Below are 7,635 nucleotides of genomic sequence, written 5' to 3' on the forward strand. Positions count from 1 at the left end.
GGGAACTAAGTAGCTAGGGGTAGTATGCTTGGTCTCAACTATACGAAGTTGGTATTAGATTTTGTATAACGTCTCAATTCTTAGAGTATTCAAAAATGGACTAGGTCCTGGTGTTTTTCTGCATTTGTCGTTTCCTTGTTAACAAAATCTTGTTGTGTCTTTTACTTTGATTTCCGCATTATAATTGTTTATTATAATAAAGTAAAAAGCAAAATACGTTAACTCCGCATTACTTGATAGTGATCCTATAGAGTTTGGTTAATACCTAACTTATTATCAAGTAACACACTTTGTTGTTGTTGTATTGTCTCGATCTTGTATCCATAGTCAATCACACAAGTTATCTTGTTGTTGTATTGTCTCGATATCGTATCCATAGACGATCACACGAAGTGTGAACCGAATTGTAGTATTGTCTCGACTCTGTCCATAGACGATCACATTCGGTAGAGGACTTGTAGGTTGATAAACAAAAAATTGGTATCAGAGCAGGCAAACACTAAAAGATCTAACAATCCGTGTTTGGTGCGATCCAACCTATAAGAATTGAATCTAATGGCTGATTCAGTTAACGTAGTAGCAAGATTTGATTACTTCAAAGACTCGTGGTGGAAGACACTAGTGAAGTATATTATACTCTTGTTCCTAAATTTGGTAGGTATTGGAATTATGTCTATGTATGTCTCGGTTGACTTACATAATCCCTTGGGAATCATAGATTTGTATCTCATGGTATTGAATACTAACAAGCTTAGTAACAATAATACAATATTCTACCTGACATGTTTTATCTTGAAAATGCATAAGATTCCACATGAGATTTTTCTAAGTATGAACCATGACTATTTTGTTCTTGAAAAATCTGGATCTTAAATATATTCTGGATTTGTTACCCAAATATATATATGTACATTTTCAGATCTAAGACTATCAATGTATCGTTGATTAGGATGTGATTTTAGAATCTTCGTGATTATACAAAGAATGATTTTTCGATTAATAATTTTATTAAACAATGGATTGCTTCATACACCCTGTAATTGTTTTATTGAAGCAAGTGATCTTTTAAAGTATTATTGGATCTATGATTCTAAAGATATTTTTTTATAAATATCTTATTATGTCCAAATGTGTTATTGTATACTCTATTGAAAATTTCTTGAATGAATTTCAAAAATTATCAAGTTCTGGTAATTATAGAGTTAACAAATACTTGGACATAAATATAGATTTGATCCATAATATGGATCCGTTCCAAGAAAAACCTTGTTGCGAAATCGGATTTGTTTCCCCACAAATTAAAATTTCCGATTTTGGGAAGATTTCCTAAAACTAGTTATTTCCATAAATTATCTTCACTCCTTACAAAAGAAGATTATCTTGTGTTGTTTTTACAAACATCCTGGGAGAAATTGTTCGGAAACGAAACTAGGATTTTCCATAGATCTTCAATATTTGGAAATATGGGAAAAAATGAAGTCAAGAGATAACAAAGCTTCTGACGAGCTTGTTAGATATGATGAGATCGAAAGGATCGGATTTTCTTAAAAAATAGAAGATAAATATGAACTCACTTCCTTTATTGATAGTTCGTGTTTTGACAAATACAAAACTCTCAAAAGAATAGATTTTACTGCTGAAAAGAGATTTGATCCAGAAGTCCAAGATAATGATTATGTGAAGTTTGTTCAAAAGTTACCTTTGTTACTCTTGTTGGTTGTTATATTCACTATGTCGATCGTAAAACGATTTCAAGCATCATCAAGTACAATGTGGAAGGTAATCACATGGTCACCGGAGCTGTAATTGAACATGATACCATTTCAACCCGTCTCATCGGAAAAAGGATTGATTGGGAAGATGGTAGATTACCAACCAAAGATATACCTTTTTACTTAAGGGTTTTCGGAAAACTTGCTATAACAACTCTATTTACAAGTACAAGAGATAAGTCAGTTTGGAATAAAGAATTTGCTGAACTTGTTTACTTTCTGTTGAGAGGTGATTCACAAGTTGATCTTTGTGGGATAACTATCAGTCAAATGATCAAGATATCAGATTCTGTTTCATCTCCAGGAATCAAGAGACATCTCGGATTTCCACGTCTCATTACCAAAATCTGTGAATTCACGATGGGAGACGACTTTGATGCCATGAGAAGCACTAATGTTGTCTCTAAAAAGACCATAAGTCAGATGAGTGGAAGTCAAACCAAAGAACAAATTGTTGAAGGAAATTCACAGATTCCTAACAACAATCTTCTGGTTCATCTTAGAAGTCTTGGTAGACAATTAAACTGTATTCAGAAACAGTTAGCCTTTGCTGCTCAAAAAGATCCAGAAACTCTGAAAGTAATTCTGAACATTAATACAGAGTTTTGGAAGGGCAAGGTAACCAAGAGTCAGAACTAGAAAAAGAATGTCAAAAATGGCTTGAAGATAAGGAGTGTTTTACTTCTTAGATCTCAAAAAGAAAATAAATATCAATGTTTTGATTTACTTCAATTATTGTATAAGGTCTATTTTGAATAAAACTATCATTATTTATGAATAAAATTATTATTTTATAATTTTAATGTAATAGTTACTGATTACATAGACTGTGCATGAATATTTATATTTTTGCTATGTATATTCGGTTTATGAGATCTGATTTCCGTTTTCAATTAACCTCAATATTCGATCATATGATGTAACCCTTATGATTTGTGTGTCTTTTTGATTTAGCGAGATTAAGTTCTAGCCTATATTGGTAGGCTTTATCAAATGATCATAAGGTGTTCCGATTGAAACTCATATGTGAAAAGTCACAATATGTTGAATCAATTTGTGTTTACATGAGTTGTGTTTAGCACAACATATGTGTTTCAGGTTTTCAACTTTTGCTATTGGCACACATTAGTTAAAACCGATCCAACCTTTCTCTGGTAAAGGTTGCCTTTGTTGTTGTTCTTTTGTTCTTGCAAGAGGATGACAACACACTGGGGAGAGTTCTTATCTGAATTTTCATTTAATGATATATGTTTATGGGGAGATGTGGTTGCGGAAATTGAGGTAACAAATTTGTTAGTTAATCGTTTTCCTATTTAAGAAAAGCCTGTTTATATTGCATATATTTTGCTTTTTCTTAACAAAATTTTGGTACAATTGATATGTTCCATTATATTGTGTGTGTGATTCAATTGTTTCCGGTAAAGAAAAATTGTGTCAATTTATTTGGTTTATTGTTTGATATCTTATTTATTGTTGGGTATCAAGTGTTTTGCTTAATGAAATTCGGTGGAATTACGGTGTTGTAATGTTTATATTTGTTCAATTGCTTCCGGTTAAGAAAATAATTGTGGAAGTCAATTTATTTTGGTTTGTATGTATTGTTTAGGCTTAACAAAAATACGTGATCATTTGTTTAGTCCAATTGATTCCGGATAAGAGAAACTAAGTTAATTCTGATCTTAGTTAGACTTATCAAATTGGAGGATTCGATTATTCAAGTCTAATCGAATGCCTTGACAAGAAAAACTAGTCAACTATATATTGTTATGATTATGTGAATGGGTTATAGTGAAGATTTCATCCTATGAAACAATGTTTTACATTTGTTTAAATGAAGTACATTCATGAACTTGTTTCGTGAATCGAAAGGGAAATCAATAGAATTATTGGTTCGGTTCTTCATTGCAAATCTTTGGATGACCAATATGTGTGAAATGGTAGAACCGATCTTAACTTAGGTTATGTATCTTGGTATAACTAATCACAATGCATGTCTTATGATCTGGTATGACCTTTGATAATTGGTGTAACCGATCCTAAGTAATCACCATGTGATGGTATGATTGATCTTTGTAATTGGTGTGACCGATCATAAGTGTTGTGTGACTGATCCTTGTAATTGGTGTAACCGGTCCTGCTATCTAGTGTGACCGATCAAAAGTAATACCATGTGTAGATGTAACCGATCCTTGTAACTGGTGTAACCGATCCTAGTGACTGGTGTGACGGATCACAAGTATTTCCATATTTAGGTATAACCAATCCTAGTGATTGGTAGAACCGATTGAACCCATGTATGTGATTTGATATGATCAATCACATAGTAGTCTTGGAATACAAGCAAACCGATCCTAAACTTGTTTGGAAGTGTGGTATAACCGATTCCAAGAATGCAAATCCATGTAAATATGAAATAAGGATTTGCAGTGAAAAGATGTCAACATACTTTGAACACGAGCAGTAACTCTTATCATTTATTGTTCAAAGATATTCCTTGGTACTCAAGCTGATCCTATGCCGAAATACATTAAGAATCTTTTAATTAAGGTGTTTGGTTTTATATGCTTTAATTACCAACAATTAATGCATATCTCTAGAGAATAAAAATTAGTAATGTGTGTTTACGAATAGGAGATTCTCTATTAAAATATTTCGGAAATATTGGACAAAGAATTTATTGGAATTAGGAAAACCGAATTTTGCCATGCATTGCATATCTTGAGAATATCTTCGGTTTTGGAAATTCCTTGGTATCCAAACATCCTTGATCTATAAATACCTAGGTTTGCATTTCTAGCAAACTACCGTAAGAGCCAGGCAAACTTCATTTCTTGTTGTTTCTGGTGGAGCTGTCTATTCGGAGAGGAAAATATCCTAATTAGGTGAAATCTCTTATGACCGCTCGTTTAAAGACTTTTATGGGATCTAGAAGCTCTACGAGTACCGTTGGTGAGAAACCAGATAATTGTAGTGTTATTAGTTTTCGATTTGATTTGATTGACTAACGGTTGTTGAAACTTTGATTGCACCTAGTTTATTTATTCTTGAGAATCTTCTCTTCTGATATAAGATTCACTAAAACTAGATCAGAGTATCGACGGGATCTTTAGAACTGTTGTTAGATCTAAAGACATCTTGTGATAATCCATTGTTAACAGACTCTGTTCTGTGCGTGATTGATCACAGGAGATTCAAGTGGTGTTGTGCAGGTTATTGAAGATAAAAGAAGATTTGAAGACGAAGAAGATTTCTTATTAGTTTTCGTATCTTGTGAATTTTGTGTGCACAAACCTTGATCGGCTGGGATCCAACTAGAATCAGATTTATTCGATTGATTAGTTGCGCGAGATCGGCATTCTCTATAGTTATCTTTGAGATTTAGTTTGATTGAGTGTGAATCTATACTTTACTATTTCGGTAGTTAAAGTTAGATTGATCTAACCAGACAAAGGAGTTTATTAGATTAAACGGAAGAGCCTTTGTCAACAACTCATCTAAATATTTAGCAAGATTGATTAGAGTGGTTACCAAACAGATTCTTCCTTTGTTGTTTTGAATACGATCCAAAGGACTTGCTATTCACGTGCGTGACTCTAGAAGTCGAAGGCGCAGGGATACTGAGGGAACTAAGTAGTTAGGGGTAGTCTGCTTGGTCTCAACTATATGAAGTTGGTATTAGATTTTTGTATAGCGGCTTAATTCTGCACTTGTGGTTTCCTCGTTAACAAAATCTTGTTGTGTCTTTTACTTTGATTTTCGCATTATAATTGTTTATTATAATAAAGTAAAATACATAATACGTTAACTCCGCATTACTTGATACTGATCGTATAGAGTTTGGTTAATACCGAACCTACTATTAAGTAACACACTTTGTTGTTGTATTGTATGGATCTTGTATTCATAGTCAATCACACAAGTTATCTTGTTGTTGTATTGTATCGATCCCGTATCCATAGACGATCACAGGAAGTGTGAACCGAATTGTCGTATTGTCTCGGCTCTGTCCATAGACGATCACATTCGGTAGATGACTTATAGGTTGATAAACAAAAAGATTGTGGTGTATTTGGGTACCCTTGTCTTTTCATATATGCTTATCTTACCAAGATCTACATACCCGTAAAAAATGAACCCATTCCGAAATGTATAACTCTGCCACCTACTACTTTGAAAATCAACCGTCGAAAATCAACAAATTTACAACCGTTAAAACTAAAATCGGTAGACGGTGAGGTTTGGTATTTCGGAATTTGCTCATTTTTTGTGGGTATGTAGAACCTCGGAATTTGCTCATTTCGGAATATATCCCCAAAATATTAGCTTCAAATACTCTACCATATAAGTTTTATTACGAAAAATGTCGCAAAAATGTGAGATAGTGTGAATTTAAGAGTGTGAGGGGATCCTCCCTTTTTCTTAAAACAAAACAAGAAGGGCTTTGTTCCATTCTTCGTTCCTCCAATTTCAATCCAGAAAGCCTGCTAGTTGTTCTTCGTTTCTCTCTTCTGGCTTCGTCGTTCGTCCTCGAAATCGAAGGAGAAACAGAAACTCTTGTTGAGTTTATGGAAGCTTCCGGTTTGCCTAATCATGATGTCAGGCAAGTTATTTCCTTAAAAGTTTTTTTTTTTAATAGTTTGATTTCAATTGAGATTTATGTTGTTGGATGGATATTAAATGATCCAGTTTTAAGAAACGATTTGAGAATATACAATGTGAAACATTGATTTTAACTTATAGAGGTATATTTTTAAAAAGTTCATGAAACTTTACTTGATTTAGGGTTTGGGTGTTGTATAATTTGTTATAAATAGTTGTAAATGGTAGAGGGTTAGAGAATAGTGCTTTTTGATTGTGTCTTAGTTACCTTGCAGTATTGATTAGTTGGTGAGAATTTAACAACGACAAAAGTGCTTCAGATTATTGTTTTAATATGCATAAGAATAATTTTTTATATCCTTCATTTAGATACACAATTAATTTGTTACTACGTGCATTTAGATACAATGCGTCGTAGTTTAGTTTCAAAAAATTTGCAACTTTCCTAGTGATATGCAGCTCAGATTTCTTTGTATTTTCAAATAAATCTAAAGCTGCAGAGTTTGTCATATGAAATGCATGAGTGGATTTGATAAGTGGTGATTGGGATTGTTGTTAGACTTATCAATATTTCCAACTTACTAGCCAATTTACATATCATTGGATTATATTTTTATTTTTGTTGGAAAGTATCCATTTTTTGTCTTATCAAATTGTATCGTCGTAAATGTTTTGCGGGTATGAGTTACTTGATGTTTGGGTGCCAACTGCTATATTCTCAAATGGTCCAATCCTCTTAGACTCTGGAGATGAGACTTATTTCGTTCTTAAAGAGAAGGTAACGTATAAAATTATTCTCCTTGACATGCTTGATGTAATGTATATCTTATGTGGTTTGAACTTATGTCATGGAATTTATTTTCTACCTTTAAGGTTAGAGTTCCCGTTGGGAGGCTTACTTTAGAGTTAAATACTGAAAATGTTGGACGATGACAATGGTGATATGATAGGCACATGAGAAATTGCGCAGAGTCTTAACAGATTCAAGAGGCGTAAGGAACGCGACTGGTGGATTCGATCTCAACTACATTTCAGTCCGAAGTATTGATAGTAGGCTAGAGTCTGTAGAGGCTTAATACAGTTTGGTGTTCAAATCTGGAATAGATCCCGTGGTTTTTCTGCATTTGCGGGTTCCTTGTTAACAAAATTTCTGGTGTCTGTGTTATTTCTTTTCCGCATTATATTGTTTATTTATATAATTGAAATATCACAGGTTGTACGTAAAATCAATCAAAGTAGATACGTCCATTTTAATTGTTGGATA

The sequence above is a fragment of the Papaver somniferum genome, chromosome 3, assembly GCF_003573695.1.
Source record: "Papaver somniferum cultivar HN1 chromosome 3, ASM357369v1, whole genome shotgun sequence".
Lineage (NCBI taxonomy): Eukaryota > Viridiplantae > Streptophyta > Magnoliopsida > Ranunculales > Papaveraceae > Papaver > Papaver somniferum.